The sequence below is a fragment of the Dasypus novemcinctus genome, chromosome 4 (assembly GCF_030445035.2).
Source record: "Dasypus novemcinctus isolate mDasNov1 chromosome 4, mDasNov1.1.hap2, whole genome shotgun sequence".
NCBI classification, from domain to species: domain Eukaryota; kingdom Metazoa; phylum Chordata; class Mammalia; order Cingulata; family Dasypodidae; genus Dasypus; species Dasypus novemcinctus.
In genome coordinates, this window is record NC_080676.1 from 79,559,443 (window position 1) to 79,587,288 (window position 27,846).

At 37.0% G+C, this 27,846-nt stretch overlaps 1 protein-coding gene across 21 annotated transcripts in view; it reads right to left on the reverse strand.

Annotated features, from left to right (window-relative positions):
* The window catches only part of STXBP5L (syntaxin binding protein 5L), a 441,734-nt gene that overhangs the window by 213,758 nt on the left and 200,130 nt on the right, over nucleotides 1-27,846 (reverse strand). The gene's annotated exons all lie outside the window — the stretch shown is intronic.

The window sequence follows — 27,846 nt, forward strand, 5'->3', positions numbered from 1 at the left end:
GCCCTCAGAAGTTCACAAAGGTATTCAAGAAATTCACATAACTAAAAATAGTTGTTTCAAATTCTATTTTTAAAACCAATAAATAAGATAATTAACAAGTATATATTCTTCCTTTTAAAATAGAAGAATTTGAGAAAAGATAGTGATTATAAGATGACCATTTCAAGACTTAGTCATTGAGCTAAATGCTGCTAACCATGCTAATGATTTTTATTAGTACATGATTCTGCATTATTTGTAGTTACATTTTCTTAAATTTAATATGTCATTGGTAAAAACAGGAAGGACAAAATAGGCTGTTAAAATAATGATAATATTTCCCACAGACTTGTCTAAAAGTAATTTTCTCAAAATTCACTATTAGTATTCCTCTAATGAAAATTCTTATATAGTACATAAATGTTTTCAGTAACAACAACAAAAACAGTGCTTTAAAAAAAACACAAAATACAGTGATGGTATAACCTATCCCTACATAGTATCCTGAAATCTTATTATTACCTCAGTATTTTATAACTGGATACACAAAAAAATCATAAAAATAAAACAGCAAGTAGTTTTAACAGGAAATACACAATCATTCCAAATATCAGGTCATGAAGGCAATATATATTTATTTTTATTATCTTTTTTTAAAGATACATAAATGATACAAAATGTTACATTAAAACATATGAGGTTCCCATATACTCCACACACACACCCCCATATTTATATTTTGAAGTTTTGATTTAATAACCAAATCCTTTAAAAAGGATTTAACAAAAAATGTTGCATATTTTTAAATACTAACTAAAATAAACAGCATGTACGATTTACTAAAAAAGAAAATGTCAAAATTAAATATATAAGAAATATTCCTTAAAATAAAATTTATATATTCATAAATACTGTATTAAGATACATATTTAAACTTCAAATCAAGTCGTTTTATATACTAGAGAAACTGATAAAACAATAAAACCAATTGTTAACAGCATGTGAGACTATAGGAAAGAGATTTACAAGTCTAAAAAGTTTGGAAAATCTCACTTAAGCAAGAAAATATCTAGAATAACCATAGGAGTGTGAGAAGAAGCAAGAGGCTGCTGAGAGTTCAGCTTTTGTAAGTGAACGTACGAACCAGGGACCAGTCCCCATTACTCAGCTCTGTGGCAGCTGCTGTGGAGACAGCCATGGCTGCAGAAATGCAGCCCAGATTCTGGGAGTGACAAGCTGGGCCCATGGCAGGAAGAGGAAACCTCATCCTCCAGAAGCTGGGGTAGAGGTCCAAGAAAGGGATCCCTGGGGGAACAACATAGGTGTTGACTTTAGTTTGGCCCTCTTGGCAGCAGCAGCTTCTAATCTTTTATAAGCATCCATCAGAACATAAACAGCAATGCACTTTTTTTTGGTGCTGGTTTTCATTTTCTGTATGAGTGTTTCTTGGTCTGGCAGATCCCTGAGGACCCTGGATAGACTGTTGCCTTGGTTTTGGATCTCTGGGCAACAGCCATATCTAGCCTCATTCTACAATCCACTGGGACTAAAAGAGCCACTTAACCTGTTTTTGGTTGGTTTTCTTTCTTTTGTGAGTGGGTGTTTCTTGATCTGGCAGCTTGCACAGCTTACACAGAATAGGTTTCTGTCCTCTTGGCAGAAGAAGCTTCTTATATCAGCATCTACCAGTAAGTAAAGAGACAGAGTACCATTTTTTCAGCTGGATTTCTTCTTCCTCTTTTTTGTGTTTTATGGTCTGGCAGAGGGTCCTTCATAGACACCAGCCTCAGTTGATTAATTGGGTGGTTTTTCTCTTTATATATATATATATATGTGAGTGTGTGTATTTTTTTAATCTGTCAGATCCCTGAGGGACAAGCACAGACACTGGCCTAGGTTTCAGCCTCCACAGCAGCTTCCAAATGACATAAAATGAGAGACTTGGAGAGGCAGTGCTCCTTTTTTTCTTGCAAGTGTTCTGCTCTCATTAGTATTCTTTTCTTTCTTTCCCTAATTTTCTTCTTTTTTTTTTTTTTTTACTTTTTCTTTTCATGTTCTTGGTCTGGTGGATTGCAGAGTAGAACTAGATTTTCAGAGCAACCACAATATAATATTCAGAATATCCATTTCTAAACAACAACAACAAAATTATTATAAAACATACAAGGAGACAGGAAAGTATGGTAAAGTCATAGGAATAAAAGAGTTTGACAGAAACTATTCCAGAGGAAGTTCAGTCATCGGGAATATTAATTAAAGAATCTAGATCAAATCCCTCAAGTAGGATGAATGAAACAAAGGAAAATAGGGACAAAGAACTAAAGATAATCAGGAAAACAATACACCAACAAAATGATAAATTCAATGAGATAAAATTATAAAGAAGAACTAAATGGAAATTCTTGAACCTAAAATTATAATAAATGAAATGAAAACTTCAATAGAGAGGTTCAACAGCAGATTGGTGGTGGAAAAAGGATCAGTAAATTTGAAGATAAGAAAATTTAAAATGTCTAGTCTAAGGAGAAGAATGACAAAAGAAGAGAGAAAAAAGAACAGAGTCCAAGGAACCCATCATCAAGCATACCAATATAGAAGGGGAAGTGAGAGAAAAAGGAATGAAAAAAATATTAGAAGAAATAATGTCTGTAAAGTTCCCAAATCAGATGAAAGATATAAATAGACAAATCGAAAATATTCAATGAATGCCAAGAAGGTGAACTCAAAAAGATCTAAACTGAGACACATTATAATCAAGTTGTCAAATGCCAAGTATAAAGACAGAATCCTAAAATCAGTGAGAGAAGTAAGGGTCACATACAAGGCTCTTTAAAAAGATAAGCATTTTATTTCTCAATAGAAACCATGGAGGCCAGAGGCAGTGGAAGAACATAATTAAAGGGTTAAAATAGAGAAAAAAATAATCTAAGAATAATATTCTTAACAAAACTGTCCTTAAAAATGGGGGAGAAATTAAGATATTTCTGAACAGACAAAAGCTGATGAGTTGATTATTACTATGACTAATAGGAAATGCTAAAATTCATATCAAAAGGAAAGAAAACTAGAAAACAATCTAATGCTGTATAAAGAAATAAAGACCTCTAGTATAGGTAAATATATATATATATATATAAATGCCAATAGTGTTTCATTTTTCATTTGTTATGCCATCATTAATTTCTCACATGGCATAACATTTGTTATTGGAAAAACAAAGCATAATGATTTTGACAGTTTTAAGTTCTTTTATGAATCCCAAGAAGAAAAAGATTATGCTTTTCAACTAATCCATCCTTGTGGGTATGAGACTCTTTTCATTGGACTATGCCAGTAAGACATGACTCAGGTTGAGTGCCCTCTTGCTAGGTCTTATATAAACAGAGACACACAGATAGAAACAGAGGAAAAAGGAGCTCTGCCATTTTGACCCAGCCATGTGAGAGAGAGCACTCAGGCTCTCCTACAACTGCAGAAAGGCAGAGAAACCCAGAGAGGCTGAGAGGTCCAGAGTCTGGAATAAGTGGCACAGAAAGAGGCCTGCCATGTACCTGAATGCCATATGACAGTACACCAGGATCACTAATAGTTGACTTTGGTTAGAAAACATCTCTGATTTGGACATTTCACAACCTCAGAACTATTAGCTTTTACCCCAAATAAAATCCCCATTATGAGCTAATCCGTTTCTGGTACTTTACATGAGCAGCCCTGTGGCAAACTAAGATAGCAATGTAATTTGTGAAAACAACAATATAAAAGGGAGATATAGAGAAATTGGGAACACAGTATGTGTAGGCGAAGTCTACTTGGTATCAACACAAATTAAAATGTAATGGGTTTAGGATGTTAAAAATAACCTTCATGGTAACCATAAAGAAATTATCTAATAAGATATCTACAAAAAAGAAATGAGAAATAAATCAAAATGGCTCATTATAAAGGATCACCTAAACAAGAAAGAAGGCAGTAACGGAAGAATGGGGGAACAACAACAAAAAAAAGGTTAGAACTAAAAACAACAAAAACAAACAAACAATTGGCCAAATAGCAGAAGTAAGTCATATGTTTTCAGTGATTACCTTAAATGTAATGGATTAAACTCTGCAATCAAAGGGCAGAGAATGGATAAGAAATATGACCCAACTACTTGCTACTTACAAAGACCTGTCTTAGATCCAAAGATATAAACAGGTTGAAAGTGAACAGTGTAAAAGAATATTTCTGTCAAATAGTAACTAAAAGATAGCTGGGGTGGCTATATTAATATCAGACAAAATATACTTTAAACAAACAAAAAAAATCTGTTACAAAAGATAAAAAAGGACATTATATATTAATTAAAGGGCAAATATGACAAAAGGTTTAATAATTTATAATATATATGCACTTTAAAATAGGGTCCCAAAATATATGAAGCAAACACTGAAAGAACTGAAAAGATACAACAGATAGTTCTAAAATAATAGGTGTAGATTTCAATATACCACTTTCAATTCTGGACAGAACATCTAGACAAAAGAGTAACAAAGAAATAGAGGACATGAATAACACTATAAACCAACTAGATCTAACAGGCACATAGAGAAAGCTTCACACAAGAACATCACGGTACACATTTTTTTCAAGTAGACATGGATCATTATTCAGGATAAACCATATGCTGGGCATAAGAGAAGTCTCAATTTAAAAATATTGAAATCATACAAAGTAACTTCTCTGGCCACAATGGAATGAGGACAGAAATTAAAAACAGAAGGAAAACAGGAAATTTTATGAAAATGTAGAAATTAAGCTTCACAATCTTAAACAACAGTGGTGGTTTGAAGCTGTATGTATGCCAGAAAAACATGTTCTTAAATTTAATCCATTCTTCTGAGTGTAAACCCACTGTAAGTAGGATCTATTGATAAAGCTACTTCACTTAAGGTATGGCCCATCTCATTCAGGAAAAAATTTAATCCTGTTACTGGAGTTCTTTATACATGGAGTGAAGAGAGAGAGGGAGGGAGAGGTAAAGGAAGAGGGAGGAGAGAGAGGAAGAAAGCCACGGAAGAAGAAGCTGAAATCAATAAAACCAGAAGAGAAGGGAGAAACTCACAGACCCTGCCATGTGGCTAGCCATGTGGCAGAGGAGCAAAGGATCACCAGCAGCCAGTCTACAGAAAGAAAGTTTTGCTTTGGTGATACTTTGATTTAGATATTTTCCCAGACTCGAACTGTAAGAGTATAAATTCCAATTGCTTAAGACAAATCATTTAATGGTATTGTTTTAATGAGCCTAGGAAACTAAAACAACACTGAAGCAGGCTAGATAGAGAAACAATAAATGGATCTGGAACCTGGCAAATAAAACCCATATGACCATCAACACCCCCAAGATAGCTGCTGGAAGACCCTCATGAGAACTCCCATTCAGAGCAAGATTTCCTCTGGAAGCCAGGAGAAGCCCCAGATATTCTCCAGGAATATCTTATCATTGGGCCCTCCCAGGGGATTGATGGGTGGAGTAATCAATCAAAACAGCAAGCAGCAGAACTATCCCCTTCTATTAGCAAAGAGGCAGAATAATTAATGGTTTAAAAGGCAAGCGTGAAAGTGAACTGTCCATGTCCCTGTGCCTGCTCCTGCCCTATTCTGGCCTTCTTTGCCCCTGCTTGGATCAATATGCAAGTAAACCTGGGCATTTATAACCTGTAATGGGGAATTATAGCCTGTAAATGGGTCATCTTTATACTCTTCAGCCCTTTCCTCTCTACCTGGAACCCATGATCTTTAATTTCTCCCATTTCTCTTCCCTCCCTACTTTAATAAATTACTGGCCTCATCAATGCGGCTTGCTCTTGAAATTCATTTCTTGCAGCTTAACCAAGAACTTAGACAAAATCTGGCTACAACACCAGTGGGTTAAAGAAGAAATTACAACATAAATCAGAAAATACTTAGAGTAAAATGAAAATGAAGACACAACATACCCCAAACTTTTAAGTTGCAGCAAAGGTAGTGCTGGAAGGAAAATTTACAGCTATGAATGTCTATACTATATAAAGAAGAAAGGTCTCAGATTAAAAACCTAACTTAACACATTGCAGAACTAGAAAAGAAGAGCAAATTAAACCCTAAGTTAGCAGGAGGAGGAAAATAATTAAGATTAGAGCAGAGATAAATAGAATAGAGAATAGAAACAATTGCAAATGAACAAAATAAAGTCATTTCTTTGATAAAAAATCATTAAAATTGATAAACCTTTAACTAGACTAACAAAAAAAGAAAAAAGATGCAAATCACTAAAACCAGAAATTAAAATGGAGATATCACTATTGGCCTTAAAAAATAAAAAAGAAAAGATTATAAAACAGGACTATTAACAATCGTACACCAAGAAATTAGATAATCTAAGCAAAGTGGAAAATTTCTGAGAAATATATAAATTACCAAAATTGAACCAAAAAGAAATTGGAAAAATCAACAGACTATAAGAAGTACAGGGATAGAATCAATAATCAAAAAGATTCCACCAAAGACAAGTCGAGGATCAGATAGCTTCACTAAAGAATTCCAACGAACATTTAAAGAACATTTAAAGAAGAATTAACACCAAACCTTCTCAAAGTCTTTCAACGAATTTAAGAGGAAGAAATACTTCCTAACTTATTCTATTACTCTGAAACAAAACCTGGTAAAGACACCAAGAGAAAGAAAATTACAGACCAATTCCCTTTATACAGATACAAAAATTCTTAACAAACTATTAGAAAACCAAATCCAATGATATCCTAAAAGGATTATATACCATTACCATTCATTCCAGGAATGCAAGGGTGATTCAACCCTTGCATGAAAATCAATCAGATGGTGATGTCATCAACATGGTAACATAAGACATCCCCTGAAAAGGTCCTCCCCAGAGATTTAGCAAGTAAAAGGACAAATCGTATTTGTTTAGAACTCTGGAGGACAGTATAGACTGCAGAAGGACTCTACAAATGCCAACCAAAAAAACAGAAAAATCTCAGGCAGAAGAATTCTGTCCTGTACCGTTGGTCAGTTCCTATTCTCCTCTAGAGCACTCAGTCCTGTGCAGCTTTGGCATCACACAGAAACAGCCCAGCCCTAGACCCTCCTACCGAGGACAGAGACTATACAGCAGCTCACAGGAATGAGTTAGAACTCCACACATATCCAGTCACAGGGACCTAAATCCTTAGACAAAGTGTGAAACATAAGCTATTGAGGAGTACTGCATACAAAAGGGCCACCAGAGTGGGGGGGTGGGGGTGATGGGGAATCCCATAATAATTAATATGCCCTCACTCAATACAGTTTCAGTTGACTGGACTACCTATAGGCAAAACAGAGTTTTCTGAAGTAGCTTATCCTTATTGATTAAGCCCATCTGGATCCCTAAGGTGGGATACCAGAGGCAGAAAAGCCTCATAGAAGTTAAAAAAAAAAAGGAAGATGGGGATGGAGCATTGAGTGAGACTGACTGAGGGAGAGAATTTAAACAAATCAGGGGAAGCAGACGTGGCTCAACCGATAGAGCATCCGCCTACCATACAGAGGACCAGGGTTTGATACCCAGGGCCTCCTGGCCTTTGTGGTGAGCTGGCCCACGTGCAGTGCTGCCGTGGACAAGGAGTGCCATGCCACACAGGGGTGTCCCTCATGTAGGGGTGCCCCACACACAAGAAGTACGTCCCGTAAAGAGAACCGCTCCGTGTGAAAAAAGCGCAGCCCACCCAGGAGTGGTGCCGCACACACGGAGAGCTGATGCAGCAAGACAACGCAACAAAAAAAAAGAGAGATGCAGTTTCCTGGAAAAAAAAAACCAACAAATCATAGAAGCAGGGGAGAAAAATCTGCACAAAAAACAAACAGAGCATATCAAGATTTCTGGAGAAAGAACAGAGAAAAAGGCTCTCAGCTGGAGGTGGAAAAAATGGCACTGTGAGAGGTTTGTCCCTTACAAGGTTTATAATGATTGATCATAAGGATCACAACGATTAACAAACAGTGACTTGCATTCCCGTGACATAGAAAAGCTCCCTATCCAGAGCCGACATGTTCAGATACATTCAATTCCTCACAAGAATAGACAAAGAAGCCACACGACACCACCAACACCTCCTGCATCCCTTGACTTCACTACCTCTAGCCCACCACCCCCTAGCCATCCCTATTGGCCCTTGGTTCCTACCCAAGCCCCAACCCACTCCCATTAACTAAGCGTGTTCCCACTTATAGATGTACTCTGTAAATTCATGACTGCCTTTGCCAGAAGCAGGCCAAAGTCTCTCTTCAGACCCTCAACAAGCTGGCAGGGGAGCTGAAGTCTAATCTTCAGACCCCCTCCATTGGAAGAGCTTCCCAGTAAACTTTCTGCCCACAATCATGTCAATTTCTGTGTCCCAGTGAGCACCACTTTTTTCTCTAATGGCACAAAAATTTTAATCTTATAAATTGCCCTATATATCAAAGGCAAGAATCAGATGAAGACAAGCTGAAAAATTCTAATCAGTTAAGCACAGGCTATTCTAACAAAGTCAATTGTAGAGAGAAGGACCTTGAGGGGCGGGAGAGGGCGCAGGCTGCAGCTGCTCCAGCTGCTGCCTCTCCTGGTCTCAAAAACAGTTTTTTAAGTGTTAGAAATTCTTCAGGACCACGCTGTTTTGGGATTTTGCAGGGCAGGAGGCGTCTGGACATCAATTTCGTGGGAAGGTAATAGAGAAAATTCATGTTAAAGATAAAATTGAGGCTTTCTTACACAGAGGTGGGGGCTGCAGGCAGGATGCTCCCTCCTGGGGTGGGCGGAGCCTCGGCACCAACACTGGCACCGAGGCAACATTCCTGGAGGCTCTGCGGTACTGGGTAATTCATAAGCCCTGAGCGGGCTACTGGGGGGCTAACAGGGCAGGAGGCCTTCGCAGACCAATTTGGAGAGATAGATGGGAGTTTTATTGTGAGGCGGGGGAATTTTTGATTGCGGACATAAATAATAGTGCTTCCGGCTAGAGCCCCGCCCCCAAGGCCGGCTGCCGATCTGCAGCAGCCTTAAATCGCTTGCAGCAAAGAGACTTCACCATAAGGCTATTTCGGGGGACAGCAGGGTGGGAGACACTGGAAGCCGATTAGGGGAATTTTTTGCGAGGCGTGGGATTTTTAATTTCGGACACTGATACAGCTCTTTCGGCTAGAGCCCCGCCCCCTAAGCCTAGCTGTGGATCTACAGTGTCCTTAAATTTGGTGCAATATAGAGGCGCCCCAAACTGGGTATTTCGGGGGCCTGCAGGGCGGGAGGTGTCCTGAAGTCAAATTGGTGATACAGCCATAGAAGAGACCCTAGTGAAAGGGGGAATTGCAGGTTTCAGAAACATAGGTCAGAGTTTGTGGACGTGACTGCTCCCATAGGGCTGGCACCCAGCTGTGGGGATCCCTGAAGGCTGTGTTGCACTGCGGTGCTCCCAGCCTCCCTGTTAACCAGATTTCAGGTTGCCAGGTCTGTGTCCCTTAAACCCTGGTGGCCCACACCCCAGAGACTCACACCTCTTGAGTCTGCAATATCACAGACTTTCCATCCCTGAATCCACCACGCCCTGAGGCCCATCTGAGGTCCTTGGTTGTCCTAGCCTTCAACGTTTGCATTTTTTTTCTTTTTTAAATTTAAATTTTAATTTTTAATTTTTAATTTTTTGTTGTCCTGGTTGCTAATATTGCATTATTTCCTAATCTTTTCGCCCATTGTATGCCCCAAGGTCTTTTTTTTTTGCATTTATTTAGGGGTTATTTGTTGTTGCTGCTGTTGGTGTTCTATATCTCCTTTTCTTTTCCTTACTTGTTTCCCTCCCTTTTTTTACCCACCCCCCCTTTTTTCTTTCTTTCTTCTCTCCTTTTTTTTTTTTCTCTCTTTTCTCTTGTCCCTCATTTTCTTCTTAGTTTATTTTATCTTAATTATACAATAGGTGCTGCAGGGAACACCTCACAATTGCTGGGTTTCCTCATCCTCCATTGCCTCATTTCTGTGTGAATTGATTTTGGCTACCTACACTATCCCCTTTCCCCCACATCTTGATATCCTCCATCATCTACTGTCTCTCCTATATTCCACCTCCCTTTCTTTGATCCCCAAATTCTCTAACTCTTAATTTCTAATACCTTTGTTTTGTTTTCTGTCTTTTATCCACTCTTGAAACTATTGCCTTTCCTTTCTCTTTCCCTCTCTCACGAAAACACTAGCCTATTAATTCATACCATATTCCTCCCATATTCAGTCAACTACCTCATTATAGGTACTCTACTTACTGCTATAACTCTACACAACTTACATGAATCTAATATCCATCCTCCCAGATTTCATATTGTTGCTCTGTTAACATTTATTACCAATATTACTTTACACATGTTCCTTGCTTACACAATTGCCTTTCCCTGGCCCTGATACTTTCCTTCAAAGTGAACTCAGCCAGCAATAAGAAATTAGAATAAGAAGAACAAAGTGACAAAGAGAAGATATAATACTTACGCAAAAACAACAGCTAATTAATTCCCAAGACTAGACAAAGAAGCTAAGGAACTGATTAAACCCGTCAAGATAAAATGATGACCAGACAGGAACAAAAATCTACAAACCAAACCAGTAATCAGGAAAACATGGCTGAATCCAATGAACAAACTAAAAACCAGGAAGGGGAGCAGAACTTCCCACAAGTAATTAAAGATCTCAGAACATATATCACAGACAAATTCAATGAAGTAAAGGAAGAGGTTAACAATATGAAGACAACACTTGGAGGGGAAATTGCAGACATATGCAAAAGGATAACAGAACACCACAGTTCAAGAAATCAAAAACACACTCACAGCAAATAGCAGCAGATTAGAAGAGGCAGAGCAGAAAATTAGCGATGTGGAAGACAGTACATCGGAAATCAAACAGTAGAATTGATCGATAAAAAGATAGAAAAAATCCAGCTAGGACTTAGGGACCTGAATGACAATGCAAAACGCACAAACGTACATATTATAGGCATCCCAGAAGGAGAAGAGAAGGGAAAGGGATCAGAAGGAGTGTTGCAGGAAATAATGGCTGAAAACTTCCCAAAACTACTGAAAGAGACAGATGTACATATCCAAGAAGCACAAAGTACCCCAAATATCATAAACCCCAACAGGCCCACCCCAAGACATATACTAGTCAAACTATCCAACGCTCAAAACAAAGAGAAAATTCTAAAAGCAGCAAGAGAAAAGAAAACCATCACATATAAGGGAAGCTCCATAAGATTAAATGCTGATTTCTCATCTGAAACCATGGAGGCAAGAAGGCAAGTGGTATGATATAGTCAAGGTACTAAAAGAAAAAAATTTCCAACCAAGAATACTCTATCCAGCTAAACTAGCATTCAAAAATGATGGAGAGTTCAAAATATTCACAGATAAACAGAAACTGAAAGAGTATGCCAACAAGAAACCTCCCCTTCAAGAAATTCTAAAGGGAGTTCTGCAGGAAGAAAGGAAAAAACAGGACAGACAGAGTTGGAGGAGAGTATAAGAGCCACAAAAAAGACAAAAAAAGAAGAAAAAAAAAAACAAAATATGACAAACACAAGTCCAATCAAAATATGGCTAACATAAATAATTCCTTGAAAGTAATAACAATGAATGTCAACGGATTAAATTAATCTATCAAAAGATTCAGACTGGGACACTGGATAAAGAAATATGACCCATCTATATGCTGTCTACAAGAGACACATCTTAGACCCAGAGATTCATAGAGGCTGAAAGTGAATGGCTGGAAAACAATCTTACAAGCAAACAATAACCAAAAAAAGGCAGGAGTAGCTATATTAATATCAGACAAAATAGACTTTAAATGCAAAACAATTGTGAGAGACAAAGAAGGATACTACATATTAGTGAAAGGGACAATCTGTCAAGAAGAACAAACAATCATAAATATTTATGCTCCTAACAAGGACGCCTCTAAATACGTGAGGCAAACGCTGGAAAAACTAAGTGAAAGAATAGACGCATCTACAGTTATAGTGGGGGATTTTAATACACCACTATCAACTCTGGACAGAACATCTCAAAAGAGAATCACTAAAGAAACAAAATATTTGAACAATATATTAGAGGAGCTGGATCTAATAGACATATACAGATCATTACACCCAAACACAGCAGGATATACATTTTTCTCAAGTGCACACAGATCATTCTCCAAGATAGACCATATGCTAGGCTGCAAAGAAAGGCTTAATGAATTCAGAAAGATCGAAATCATACAAAATCATATCTCTGACCACAGTGGAGTGAAGCTGGAAATCTGCAAGGGTCAGAGGCCCAGATTTCACACCAAGATATGGAAATTAAACAGCACACTCTTAGAAAAACAGTGGGTCAAAGAGGAAATCTCAAAAGAAATCAATGAATACCTTGAAACAAATGATAATGATAACACAACATACCAAAATTTATGGGATGCAGCAAAAGCAATACTGAGAGGGAAATTTATAGCCATAAATTCATACATCAAAAAAGAAGAAAGAGCAAAAATTGAAGAACTAACTGCACATTTGGAGGAATTACAAAAAAAAACAACAAAGTAATCCCACAGGAAGAAGAAGGAAGGAAATGACAAAGATAAGAGCAGAACTAAACGAAATAGAAAATAACAAAGCACTTGAAAAGATAAACAAGACCAAGAGCTGGTTTTTTGAGAAGATCAAGAAAATTGACAAACCTTTAGCAGACTAAGAAAGAAAAAAAGAGAGAAGATGCGAATACACAAAATAAGAAATGAGAAAGGAGGTATCACCACTGACCCCACAGAAATAAAGACTATCATAAGAGGATACTTTGAAAAACTATATTCCAACAAAAACGACAATTCAGAGGAAATGGACAAATTCCTAGAAACACATTAACAGCCTATATTGATGAAAGAAGAAATTGAAGATCTCAACAAACCAATTACGAGTAAAGAGATAGAATCAGTCATTAAAAACCTTCCAACTAAGAAGAGCCCAGGGCCAGACGGCTTCACAGGTGAATTCTACAAAACATTCCGGAAAGAACTAACACCAGTCCTGCTGAAACTCTTCCAAAAAATCGAAACAGAAGGAACATTGCCTAACTCATTCTATGATGCCAACATTACCCAAGTTCCAAAACCTAACAAAGACACCACAAGAAAGGAAAATTACAGACCAATTTCTCTAATGAACCTAGATGCAAAAATACTTAACAAAATACTTGCTAATCATATTCAACAAAACATTAAATGAATTATACACCACGACCAAGTGGGATTCATTCCAGGAATGCAAGGATGGTTCAACATAAGAAAATCAATCAATGTAATACACCATATAAACAGATGGAAGGAAAAAAATCACATGATTATATCTATAGATGCAGAAAAAGCATTTGACAAAATACAGCACCCTTTCTTGATAAAAACACTCCAAAAGATCGGAATACAAGGAAATTTTTTGAACATGATAAAGAGTATATATGAAAAACCCACAGCCAACATTGTTTACAATGGAGAAATCCTAAAATCCTTCCCCCTAAAGTCAGGAAAAAGACAAGGATTCCTACTCTCTCCCCTTGTATTTAACATTGTCTTAGAAGTACTTGCTCAAGCAGTGAGGCAAGAACCAGATATAAAAGGCATTCAAATTGGAAAGGAAGAAGTCAAAATTTCATTAGATGACATGATCCTATACATAGAAAACCCTGAGAGGTCTACAACAAAGCTTCTAGAACTCACAAAAGAGTTTAGTAAAGTCACAGGTTATAAGATCAATGCACAAAAATCAGTAGCATTTCTGTACACCAATAACGAGCAAGATCAGGAGGAAATCAAGAAACAAATACCATTCACAATAGTAAATTTGAAAAATCAAATATTTAGGAATAAATTTAATTAAAGATGTAAAAAACTTATACACCAAGAACTATATAAGACTGTTCAAGGAAATCAAAGAAGACCTAAATAAATGGAAGAATATTCCCTGTTCATGGATAGGAAGACTAAATATTACTAAGAAGTCTATCCTACCAAAGTTGATCTACACATTCAATGCAATCCCAATAGAAATCAACACAGCCTTCTTTAAGGAACTAGAAAAACTAACTAAAAAATTTATTTGGAAAGGAAAGAGGCCCCAAATAGCCAAAGACATATTGAAAAAGAAAAACGAAATTGGAGAAATCACACTACCGGACTTCAAAACATACTACAAAGCTACAGTAGTGAAAACAGCATGGTATTGGCATAAGGAGAGACACACAGACCAATGGAATCGAAATGAAAGTTCTGATATAGAACCTCATATATATAGCCATATAATATTCGATAAAGCCACCAAACCCTCTCAACTGGGAGAAAATGGCCTATTCAACAAATGGTTCCTGGAGAACTGGATAGCCATATGTAGAAGAATGAAAGAGGATTACCATCTCACACCTTATACAAAGATCAACTCAAGATGGATCAAAGACCTAAATATAAGAGCCAAGACCATAAAGACCTTGGAAAGCAGTGTAGGGAAACATCTACAAGACCTTGTAATAGGAAATGGCTTCATGAACTTCACACCAAAAGCAAGAGCAGCAAAAGAACAAATAGATAAATGGGACTTCCTCAAAATTAAAGCCTTCTGCTCCTCAAAAGATTTTGTCAAGAAAGTGAAAAGGGAACCTACACAATGGGAGAAAATATTTGGCAACCATATATCCGATAAGAGACTTATAACTTGCATATATAAAGAACTCCTATACCTTGAAAATAAAAAGATAAACAACCATTTAAAAAATGGGAAAAAGATTTAAACAGACACTTCTCCAAAGAAGAAGTACAAATGGCTAAAAGCACATGAAAAAATGTTCCGAATCATTAGCTATCAGGGAAATGCAAATCAAAACTACAATGAGATACCATCTTACTCCCGTAAGATTGGCAGCTATGAAAAAAAACACAGAAGAATACAAATGCTGGAGAGGATGTGAAGAAATGGGAACACTCATCCACTGCTGGTGGGAATGCAGAAGGATCCAACCATTCTGGAGGACAGTTTGGTAGTTTCTCAAAAAACTAAACATAGATTTGCCATATGACCCAGCAATACCACTGCTGGATATACACCCAGCAGAACTGAAAACAAGGACACAAACCGATATATGCACACCAGCTGTTGTCTCAATATCTGTACATCAGTTTCAGTAAATATGATATGAATAAGATAAAGATTATCTCTGTGTACATCAGTTTCAGTAAATATGATATGAATAAGATAAAGATTATCTCTGTGGAAGGGAAAAGGTTTTATAACGGATATGTGGGACTACTGTATATTGTATATATGAATTACTATGATCTAAGGCTCTTGTGAAGAGAAGCTCAATAATTAGGGAAAAAAGAAAAGAAAAAGATAGGATGCAGAATTTTTCCAAATCAATATATATTCTATATTTAACCTTTAAACTCATCACTATATTCCATTTTACTAGTAAGGGAACCTGACATTATATTGGGCTTCACTGTTCAGGAAGTTTTGGATCACAGAGTGGTTCAACAATGGCAGCGGAGGAATACTGGTATGGGATGTTATTGACAGGGGACATATGGTTGACAGAGAGTTATACAGGGCATGTGTCCAGGGTGCATGGAAATGTTTGGATATACTCACAGTGGAAACAATTAAAAACAACAGCTGGGGGGGTACTGGGTTCCTGGCCTGGGAGGGGGGCTCTGTCGTGGTCCCTAGGGGAGCAGCGGCAGTCCCCCAAGTGCAACGGAATGAGGGTCCAACAGTGACCCCCCTGATACTAATGACTATGCTTGTGAGCCTATACACCTGAAATAAGAACAAGGCCTAGAGCAGCACTGTGCCTAAGGGTTCCCTCCTGACAGCCTCCATGTTACTCAAATGTGGCCAGTCTTGAAGCCAAACTCAGCATGTAAATGCACTGTCTTCCCCCCAGGATGGGATATGACACCCGGGGATGAGCCTCCCTGGCACCAAGGGATCACTACCAAGTACCAGCTGATGACATAACTAGAAAATGACCTTGAATTAAAGGTTCAACACGGACCAGCAGAATATCCCTGTCTACATATAATAACAGGAGTTAAAAATGCTGTTTGACCTAAAGTAAGGGGGAAATGGAAAGGACAAATGAGTTTATATGGCTATGAGTCTCTAAGAAAGAGTCTGGAGGTTGTCAGAAGGATTGCCCTTATGCACACCTGAGCAGAGTCCCAGAGACAGATAAAGTAGATACAACTCCAGGTATTAGTTCTTTTGAGGGCTAAAGAGACCCACAGGGTCTATGGTCATGGCAGATGGAGTTCACTGCCATGTTGGTCGGCCCTTCTTTGGGGCTGTGTTTCTGTGTGATGGAGCTGGACTCAGATATGATCTCTTTTCACAAGCCTTTCATGCTACTTTACTGGAATTGTAGTTGGTGCTGGGGTTTAAGATATATCTAGGGGATTTGAATCTCTGGACTGACAATATGATAGCCAGGCCCTGAGCCTCAGCAGACTTCAGCTCCTACACTCTGATTTATTGGACTTACCTCACTCAGCTAACATGGAATTGAAGAATGTCAACCACCACACCATGGAGCCTAGAGTGCCTACAACTGAAAGCAGGAGGATTGCATCCAGTATCCATGTGGAATCTAAGCCCCCTCTTGACATAGATGTGGAATGGACACAACCAAGCCAAGGTCCACAGGAAGGAGGAATACAGTAAGGATTAGAGTGGACTTAATGATATTCTATTCATGAACTATTATGGTTAATAATCGAGAAAATGTGGCATTGGTGTGGAAAAAGTGGCCATGGTGGCTGCTGGGGGCAGGGAATGGGAGGAAGAGATGAGATGTGGAGGCATTTTCAGGACTTGGAGTTGTCCTGAGTGGTGCTGTAGGGACATTCTATGTCCTCCCATGGCCCAGTGGATGGAACGTGGGAGAATGTGGGCTATGGTGTGGACCACAGGCCATGGGGTGCAGCGATGCCCAGAGATGTACTCACCAGATGCAATGGATGTGTCATGATGATGGGGGAGAGTGTTACTGTGGGGGGAGTGGTGGGAAGGGGGAGGTGGGGGTGAATGGGGGCCTCATATTTTTTGAATGTAATATTTTTTTTAAATGAATAAATAAAATAAAATTTAAAAAAAATAAATAGAGCAAAGAAAATAATCCTAACCCCCTGAAAAAACAAACAAACAAAAAAAACCCACCACACCAAGGAACCAAGAGAGTTTACAACTACAAGCAGGAGAATTCCATCCATCAGCCATGTGGGATCTAAGGTCCCTCTCAATTTAGAGGTGGAGTGGGCACCGCCATCCCAGGATGGAGAAGTAAAATTTCTTTTACAGAGAACTTACTGGTATTCTACTATAAAATTATTGTGACTCTAGCAATGGAAGAAATTATATCATATTGATGTGGAGACAGTGGCCACAGGAGTGCTGAAGATAGGGAGAGGAAAAAAGAGGTGTGATATGGGGAGCATTTTGGGGACTTGGAGTTGTCCTCAATGATATTGCAGGGACAGATGTAGGACATTATATATCCTGCCATAACCCACTGAATGGACTGGGAGAGAGTATAAACTACAATGTAAACTATAATCCATGTTGTGTAGCAGTGCTCCAAAATGTATTCATCAAATGCAATAAATGTACCACACTAATGAAAGATTTTATTGATGTGGGAGGAGTGGGAGTCATGGGGAGTGGGATATATGGGAACCTCCTATATTTTGTAATATAAAAATAAATTAACTAATTTAGCAGTAAAAAAAGAAATACCAAATTAACAGTTAAAAAAAAGTAATGGTAAGCAAAGAAAATGGTGAACTTGTGGGTATATAAAAACAATGCTTGTATAAATCAGCAATAACAATGACTAACTTGCGCTTTACAAAAAGGTACTATATAGGATAACCATATTGTATAAGTCAGAAAAGGTGAATGACTGCAGGTATAGCATTCTAAGGCCCTTATATTTATTTATAATAGCAACTTTGATGAGGATATGGAACAATGTGAATTTTTATTCCTGCTGGTGGTGGGGAATTTGTAACAACACTTTGCAAAACAATTTGGCATTATCTAGCAAATTTAAAGATACCCATACTCTACCGCAAGGGTTCTTAACCTTTTTTGTTCCACAGACCCCTTTGCCAGGCAAGTGAAAACCACTGACCCCTTACTAAGCCTGCACTATACTGTGTATTATTTAACAAATATATCACACCCACACCAACATGTCCCCACAAGAAAAATTGTTTTTTTTAATTTCAATTCAAGCCCAAGGGCCCCTTGTTAAGAACCCCTGCTCTACAGTCTAACAATTCCACTACCTAAATATGCATACTAGAAAAATTGTTATACATGTGTGTTCCAGCAGAAATGTACAATAGACAAGCATTGTTATTATTGTTGATAATAGCAAAACAGGAAATGATTCACATGCCCACTGACAAGCCAATAGATGAACTGTGGGGAATTCGTGTAATGAAATCCTAAACAGGAATAAACCAACTATACACAACACCATGTATAAATCTCATAAATAAGTCAAAACCCAAGAAAAAAACAAGTCACAAAAGAACACAATAAACATGATTCCATTTATATAAAGGTTAAAAACATGCAAAACTGTGTATTATACTATATATTTTACTATAAATAACGAGACATACATGTGTGGTAAAATTAAGGAGATGATAAACAAAAGAAAGGATATATAAGGAAATTGTAAATAAAGTAAGTTATAAACAAAGGATGGCTGTTACTTTTAGGTGGGGGAAACAAGAAGATGCTATCTGGTAGGGCACACAGTAGGCTTCCAAGATATTAAAAATGTTCTGTCTTAAGTTGGGAAGTAGGCACGTAGGGTTTTTCCTTTAAAGAAAAATATAAGGTTGCACATATCTTTCATATACTCTTATGAATATATATTTAATAATAATAAAATAAAAATGTTAAATAAGGTATAAAATGACATGAATGATATGCTTCTGTATATGTTTAAAGGGTATGTATGTGCTCAGAATATTTACAGGAGATGAAATAAACAGTTGTTGTCTCTAGTGAGGGGAACTAGAAGATTGGGAACTTATGGAACTGGAATAAGAAGGGAGATTCATTTTTCTCTGTTTTTTAATGAATGATTTTTCTGTAAACCTACAACTTCTCTAATAAGTAACCTCTTGTATAATTTGAACTTTTTACTGTTTTTATGTATCACTGTTTTTTATAAATTTTTCAGGCTTCGGGAAATAAATCAGGAGTTCTTAACTAAAAAAAAAAAGTCAATTGTAAAGAGTAGTAATGATGGAGTTGATGGTAGCATATTATAATGCGTATAGCAAACACTGCTGATTTATGGATGTGATTGTGGCTGAAATAAGTAGTCTAAGAAGTTTAATGTTAGTTGGAGGACAGTGATTTTGGTGGTAGATGAGGACTGTGGTTAATAATATAAATACAGAAATGTTTTACTACAAGGTATTAAGAATATGGTGATACACAGGAAAATATAATCATGTAACTTATAGACTATAGTTAACAACAATATTGTAAATATTCTTGCAGCAAAAGCAAAGAAGCTACTATATTAATCCCAAAGGTGAAAAAAAGAATATGGGGTTTGCTACCATGAGATATGAATGTAAGTAAGCTTTTTTCTCCTCATTAGCAAAAATACCTTGTCTATGTCATTTAACTAATCTGTTTATTTCTGTATCATTCTGAACACTGAAGGAACATTTGAGTTTGTTTTTAGAATTAGATGAGATAAAAATTACTGGACAGAATTTTATGGAATAATGTTTTCATAACTTGTTAAGCTGCCTTTTGTCTTTTATTTTTTGAATTTGAAATGAAGTTTGAATAAAATTTTAAAAAATAAACCCAAGGGTAACCGCAAGGAAGTATTTGAAAACTTTACAAAAACAGATACATCAGCTAGATACATCATACAAAAAAATCAACTATAAAGAAAAAGAGGTTGCACAAAAAAGGAAAAGAGACAAAAAGGAGATAAAACCAAAGGACAAAATGGATTCAGTAAGTACTGCCTTTATGTAACCCTGAATGTTAATGGATTAAACTCCCCAATCAAAAGACACAGGTTGTCACAAATAGGTTGAAAGTGAAAGGATGAAAAAAGATATTCCATGGTAACAAAAGGACACTCTGTAACAAAAGAAAGGGCAATCCACCAAAAAGAAATTACTTTCATAAATATTTAAGCACCTAACCATGGTGCCCCAAAATACATGAAGCAAACACTGGAAAAACTGAAGGGAGAAATAAACATCTCTACAATAACAGAGACTTCAATACATCACTCTCATCAATACATTGAACATCTAGATGGAAGATCAATGTGGAAACAGAGAATTTGAATTATATGATAAGTGAAGTAGCCCTAAAAGATACATACAGACCATTGTAACCCAAAGAAGAAATTACAAGGAAAATCAGTAAATATCTTGAGACAAATGAAAACCAGACCACAATATATCAAAACTTATGGGATGCAGGGAAGGCAGTGCTGAGAGGGAAACTACATCCCTAAATGCTTATGTTAGAAAAGAAGAAAGAGCTTAAATCAAAGACCTAACTGAATACCTAGAGGAAAAAGAACAGCAAACTAAACCCAAAGCAAACAGAAGGAAAGAAATAAAGATTAGAGCAGAAAAAAAATGAAACTGAGAATTTAAAAACCATAGAAAGCATTAACAAAACCAAAAGCTGGTTTTTCAAAAGATCCACAAAATTGACAAACCCATAGTTAGATGTACAAAGTAAAAAAAGAAAGAAGATGCAAATAAATAAAATCAGAAATGAGAGGGGAGATATCACTCCTAATCCCACAGAATAAAAAATGATCATAAAAGGAAACCATGAACAGTATGCCAACAAATTACTTAACTCAGATGAAATGGACAATTACTTAGAAACACATAAATAACCTACACAGACTCTGAAAGAAATGGAAGACCACAGCAGAGTTGCAGCCAACACCTACCCTCTAATTCATCAGAATCACTCAGGACAACTAACAAAAGGATGGTGATGGACAAAACCCATCCCCCACAACAGAGTATCCACAACTGGAAGCAAGGCAGTTCACTCATCTGCCCCCTTGGGATCCAAACCTCCTCTTAATTAGAAGCATATTAGGCATCACCATCCCCAAACCCTCAAGATTGAGAAATGAACAAACATATGGGCGGAATGCAACTATGGACTAAAGTAGACATTATTATTCTAGTAATGGAAGAACTTGTAACATTGATATAAAGGCAGTGGTCACTAGAGGTTCTGAGGGGAAGGAGAGGCAAGAATAGGTGTAACATGGGACATTGGAATTATTATGCATGACACTGCAATGATGGATACAGGCCATTATACATTTTGTCAAAACCTATAAAAATGTGTGGTGCAGTGCAAACCATAATGTAAACTATAGACCATAGTTAGTAGCAATGCTTCGATATGCATTCATCAATTGTAACAAATATTCCATACTAATGAAAGATGTTAAAGAGGAAAAGTATGGAAGGCGGAGGTGGTGAAGGATATAGGAATCCCCTATATTTTCAATGTAACATTTTCGTAATCTAATGCTTCTTTAAAAATAATTTTTTAAAAAGGAAAAAAAAGGAAATAATTCCATTTATAATAACAACTGAAAGAATCAAATTCTAGGAATAAATTTAACAAAGGATATAAAGGACTTCTTCCTGCAGCATGGTAGGCAGGATCAAAATGACAATGCTCTCTCCTCTGGTGTCTACGGAGCTCTCTCTCTTCCTTTATCTTCTTGTGTTTGTCCATTTATATCAGCCCACCAAGGGGGCAGGGACTCAACTCTGAGTCACATCCTACTGATGTGGTTGAATCAAAACCCTAATCTTAGGTAATTTAATCAAAGACATCTCAGGTGAAACTAATACAATCAAAGGAGATCACACTCAGAGGAATAGACCAGTTTACAAGCATAATCCTTTTTTGGAACTCATAAATAATACCAAACTGCAACAAATGGTGCTGGGAGAACTAGATATCCATAGGCAAAAGCATGAAAGAGGACTTACATCTCATACTGATGTGGGCTATGGGTGGAAGGCTCTTTGTCTCTTCAGAGATAACTAAGTTGTTTGACTTGTGGGTGTGGAACGGTAAGAGGCTGCAGTCCTGCCCTTAGGGACTGGCAGCTGCTCCAGTCCCAGGAAATGTTTAACAATGCAAGGGCTATAAACTTTAAGTATTTAGGGGAAATGCAAAAACCAAATACTCTAAAGGCTTATCTAGAATGTCTGGAGTCCATGCTAAAAGCTTACCTAAGATGTGGAAGATATATGCTAATTGAAGCCTGTTGAGAACTGAAACAAAGGGACCATTTGGCCTTTCCTCTCTGTATAAAAGACGTTTGAAAATCTGGTTCGGGGCTCGGGATTCAAACTGAAAGCTCCCGAGTCCGGCCAGCCGTCAATAAACCATTTTTCCTTCTCAAAATCATTCCTGAGTCCTGGCCTCTCTATACTCAAATAATTGAACTTCTCTTAAATTCCACAACATTTTTGGCGACTCTGGTGGGACTACAAATGAAGGCCAGAGACGGTAGCATTTTGCTGCCCCTTCCAAATCCCCAAGGAAGCCGGGAGGACTCGGGTGAACCCCAAATCTGGGTGCCCCTGGATTAAATTTAATCCAGAAAAGATGTGGGCTCCACCAGAATCTTCCCGACAAAAATCGAGGGCAATGGAAGGTCTGAAGAGAAAGATTCTGGGAACGAAAAAGAACTCCGAACATGGAAGAAGGTAAGACTCCCCGGGTGAGCAGAGTCTGGAAGGCCCTAGCTTTAATTGCTAGGAAGGGGAGGCTGATCACCTCCCGAGAGAACCCTAGTAGCCCCAGAAGGCTGGGGGGAAGCCGTTCTCTCTAGGCTTGGGAAAAGGAGGAAAACCGGGGAAAAGCCCTGGTCTTCTGGGTTTGTCTAACTGCATGTTAGAATCTGGTACTGGTCTTATATCCACTAAAGGAGTGGAGTCTCGATTTTAATAGGAAGGGCTATTTATAGGTTCAAGTCCTAATGTCCTGGAAATTGGTCTAGATTAAGGGAAACAAAACTTGGTTACAGGAAAATGGATCGGCTTTTCTGGTGGAGCTTGGTCTGGGTGTAAAGTTTAAACAGTGGAAAAGTCTAGCTGAAATCTTTTGTTATGGTGCTAATTTGTGAATGAATTCGCTTTATACCAAATGTTAAGTGTTCTGAGGTTTGTGATGGCTGTGGGGGCAGCCATGGTGAAAATAAATATATAAACTTGTGGGTCAGATTAGTGACCTTTGTGCTTCTGTCTGTGTCAGCTCAAGGCTAGTGTTGGAGTTGTGTCCTTATGTAAAGTGGAATTACAGCTGAGCTGGAGCCCTCCCTTGCCATTGGCAAGGGAGTGAAATGATTCTGGGGCAAATGCTGAGGAGTCTGGATGTTTGCGGAGTCTAGATGTTTGTGCATGCTCTGCTGTCTTGTCTCTGGTCTGGCCCTTTGCCGGGGCTTGGAGGCCATCTGTGTCCGCGCCACGCACCCAAGTTTGTTGGGGATGTCCCTCCCAGTCAAGGTGGCTGGGTCACTGGGAGAGTTGCCAAATTTGAGTAGGTTCTGTCTGCCCATTTTGGCTGAAAGCTAGAAAGGGGGGAGCGGCTTGCCCCTTTCCAGTGAGTCCACCCTTCTATTCATAAGCTGCATTCCTGTTTGCTGTGCGCCTGACTGCCTGGAAGGGGGGGGAAGTGAAGAGGGTGAAAAGCAGAATCAGAATAAATGTGGTAAAGTTCCCTCCTTAGGGCATCAAAGCCAAAATACGGTTGCATTCTGCTCAGGTTCTTAGAAGGTATTGTAGTAACCTTAAGTAAGAGAATGTGTTCTCTGAAGGTAAAATTTGTCTTAAGGGTATAAATATAAAAGTTTTACAAAGCATTGTTTAAGGTACTTAAGTGGCTAATTGCAGAAAGTCATTATTTAACAAAACTGAATTGATAATAATAATAATAAAAGGCAATTTTATAACAAACTTATTCGGCAGCCAATCTCCCCTGCCAACTTGCTTCCAAAAAAACTGTTTCTGGTATTACATGCTACTAAGTATTTAAAGTGAAAAAAGTTCATTATTTTAACAAACTTGTTTAGTATTAATGGCAATTATATGTTGTAAGAAGTTTGCCTGGTAACTTAGTATGTGGGATATATGGAGTGTGTTTTTATTGTTAAGGAAACAGAAGATGATTTTGTCCTAAGATAAAATGATTGATTATTGGAAAGAGTAGAGTGTGGGACAGAACCTGAATGAATACTGAAAGTGTAGAAGGTTTGTGGAAGGAAAATTTTTATGATTAAATTGAGTAAGATCAATATACAAAGAAAATCTTTTATCAATAGCTTCTTGTGCTTTAACCTCATCATATCCTCAATATTTGAAGAAGAGTCTTACCTCTTTTAAAAGAACATTTTATGTTCTAGAAATCAAATCCTGAAAAGTAGCCTTTTATTTCAAACTAACTGCAAGAGATTTATTCTTTTACTTTAAAGGAAAAATTAAAGTAATGGTTAAGTTCATTTAATATGTTATAAGTTGAATGAAAGGTATTTAAAGGTGTTATAAAATTAATAGGTTTTTAAAAAATTAATAAAAACTGTAACTAAGAGTTAAAATCATTTATAAATGCATTTATATTATAAAACAGTGGAAAGACAATAACTGAGATTATAGCTGGGTGAATTTAGCCTGAAACTATTATTTAAGTGTAAATTCTACACTAACCTTTCCTTTGTTTATGGTTACTTCAAGCCTAACCTCACCCTTTGCCTTTGCCTATGGTTATTTCATAATTGAGAAGAGCTGGGACATCACTGTCTCCTCTCCTGGTATTAGTAACCCTTTCTCTCATGAATTCAAGTGTAAACTAAATAAATTGCTGCCTGATAGAATAAGGTTAAATGGCCACTGGAGTTTTATTATCTCCAAAATCAAAAAGGGGGGTGGAGGGGGAGAAGTCTCCTGCCTTGACGGTCAGTGTTCCTAAGAGTGGCAATTCATGAGAGAAAGCAGTCTGTCTCCCTGAGGCTTCAAATAGCCTCAGTAAATATATATAAAATTAATCTTGTTGCTTATCCAAAATTCTGCTAATTTCAAAGTAAAATATAAAGTTCTAAAACAAAATGGTGCTAAGGCATTGAGAACATTTTGGTTATTACAATCCATTAAGTAAGAAAGAAAATTCTTGTGGTAAACTGCATGGTCATAGTGCAAATTAAGAAGAGTTTCAAAAGTCTTTGAAAAGTTTAAAGTAACTAAAGTCATGTTGTTGTGTCAAACTATTCATGTCTGCCTATTTGCTCAAATTGTTGAGGTTAAATATGCAGTTATATAAGTAATATGTATTTCTGGACCCCTAATTAATTAAGCTAAACAGTATATAAAATAATGCAAATCATAAGTAATATCAATGAGTTGTGTTTGTGTCTAACTCTTTGTGTCTGCCCATTTAAAAAAAAAAGCTCAATGTATGTCTTCATACATCAGGATAATATCAAATTAACAAATAAAAATTCTTAAAAGAGGTCTATTCAAATTGTTAAAAATTAAATATGCAGTTATATTTATACATATTCTTAAAGCCCAAATTAAACTAAGCAGGATGAAAAAGTCATAGAAATCTGATTATGGAAACAATTGGAAAAGGGCCTCCTCTTTGCAAGAGCTTTTAAGGCAAGACTAGGTGTGGCAGATTAAACCTATCTACTAGGCTAGGGAATTAAGAATCAGTTTGCCTGGTAATTTCCCAGTTTAAACCTTTGTCAGCCATAAATTGAAAAAAAACAAACAAACAAAGATTAGGTTAATTTTCACATAAGAAAAATGTTGATGTAACCCGGCGGCCTGCTGCCTCAGTCTCCCACTCCCGGGTTGGAAGCAGTGGAGGAGACCAGTTTAGGCCAGTCCTATGGGCAGTGGAAGGATGCCCAAGAAGGAGCTAACTAAGTCGGTGCCATTTCAGCACTAAATTCTATTCCTTATTTGACAAAGGGGGGAGCAGGTAAAAACTAAAATGGTTGGAATGTGATAGAAGAAGCAGTTAAATCAAACTTTTGCGTGGGAAAGTTAAATCTCAGATAAGCTGTAACTTCTGAAGTATCCAATCTATGGAAAAACAGGAAGAGCTTGCATGCTAGGTTTAGGGGTATAAATTGTGTCATTTTTCTTTGTTCGTGGCACCAGCCATATCTGGCTCTGCACCCCTTCTTGCAAGATTGAGAATAAATTATTTTCTTCTCCACAATCTGGTGAGCCTTAATTTCTTCCAGAAGATTTCTTTCCAATGAAATAAAGGTAATTAGTGGCTCTATTAACAAATTTCAGTAAGTAAAGGAAAGTCCATAAAAACTGTGGAGAGATCTTTCCTCGGTTATGATTTAAAAAAAATTAAGTAATTGTGTAATGTGTTTTAAAACCTGGTAGTCAGTATGCATGTGTTTTAAAACCTGGTAGTCAGTATGCTTTTAATTTAATAATTTTCATAACTTAAAGAAAAGAAGTTTTTAGCTTCCTGTAAGGGAAAAAGAGAACATTCCTTGCATAAACTATTATGGTTTCAATTTTATTTAACTTGAGTGTAATCTCCCATAGTTAATTTATAAACTAAATTAACACTATATGTACAAAATCTTTACAGTAATGAAAATTGTAAGTTCACATTGGTGAAATTAGGCTAAAGGAAAAAGATTGTAGATATGCTCTCTTAAATAAAGAGTAAATTTCTTTCATTGGTAATTGTAATTTAGTAAGTTTATTTAAACATGAGGTGGCTAGTCAATGTGGTTATAGTCAATTATAAAGAGTTTGTAAAACATCTTCCAAACTGAAAATGTTTAAATAGTTCTAGTTGTAGAAGTCATTGTTAACTAAAGAAACTTAGATTGGTATTGGTAGCAGAAATAACTTCATGATAATAAACCTGTCTGAAGGCCACTGCAAAATACACATTTAAGTAAATGGTAATAAAAAGTTGTCTTGATTCTATTGGAAATATTCTGTTTTCATTCTAACAATGAAAAATAATATTTTTCCTCTATTACTAAAGTAAAGTACCTACTGTTATCTTCATAGTAAAATTGTGTAAGTAAATAGTCATTTGATATATGTATTGCGTTAAGTTGTTTAAAATATATATAAAACAAGGAATAAACTTTAACATTGTCAAACTCTTGTGCATTCGAACCAGGCCTTGTATACATTACAGGTGGCCTCTCCATGTGAGTTATTGGCTAGGCTGGTCACTGACCCCTCAATTAAAAATATGTGCTATATCAGTCTCTGGTTCTGCTCCTGAAGTTGATGGAAACTATATTGCAGTTTCAAGCTCCTGCAGCCAATAATGACTCGGTACAGCCAAGTGTACAATGGATATCGCTTCCAGACTGGCACTGTTCCATGGTGCCAGAGAGCACTATGCACCAGGCTAGTAGAATACTGGAAAATCTCTCTAAGATGAAGGATGCTGCAACTTGCTCACTGCGTTGAAGAACATGCTAAGTGGAGCCATGATACCAGGATACTGTAAGTAAAACTTAAAAACAATTGGCATTATGGCCTGCTCTCATGGAGAGATAACATGTAAAGTATTACAAACCTGAAACTCAAAACTAATAATTGCAACTCTGAATCCTTATGCATTAAGTAATACATTAGTTAATATTAAGTGCTGTACTTTTATCCTGTACTAAATATATGCCTAATAATTGTAATGTTATCTTTTCTAT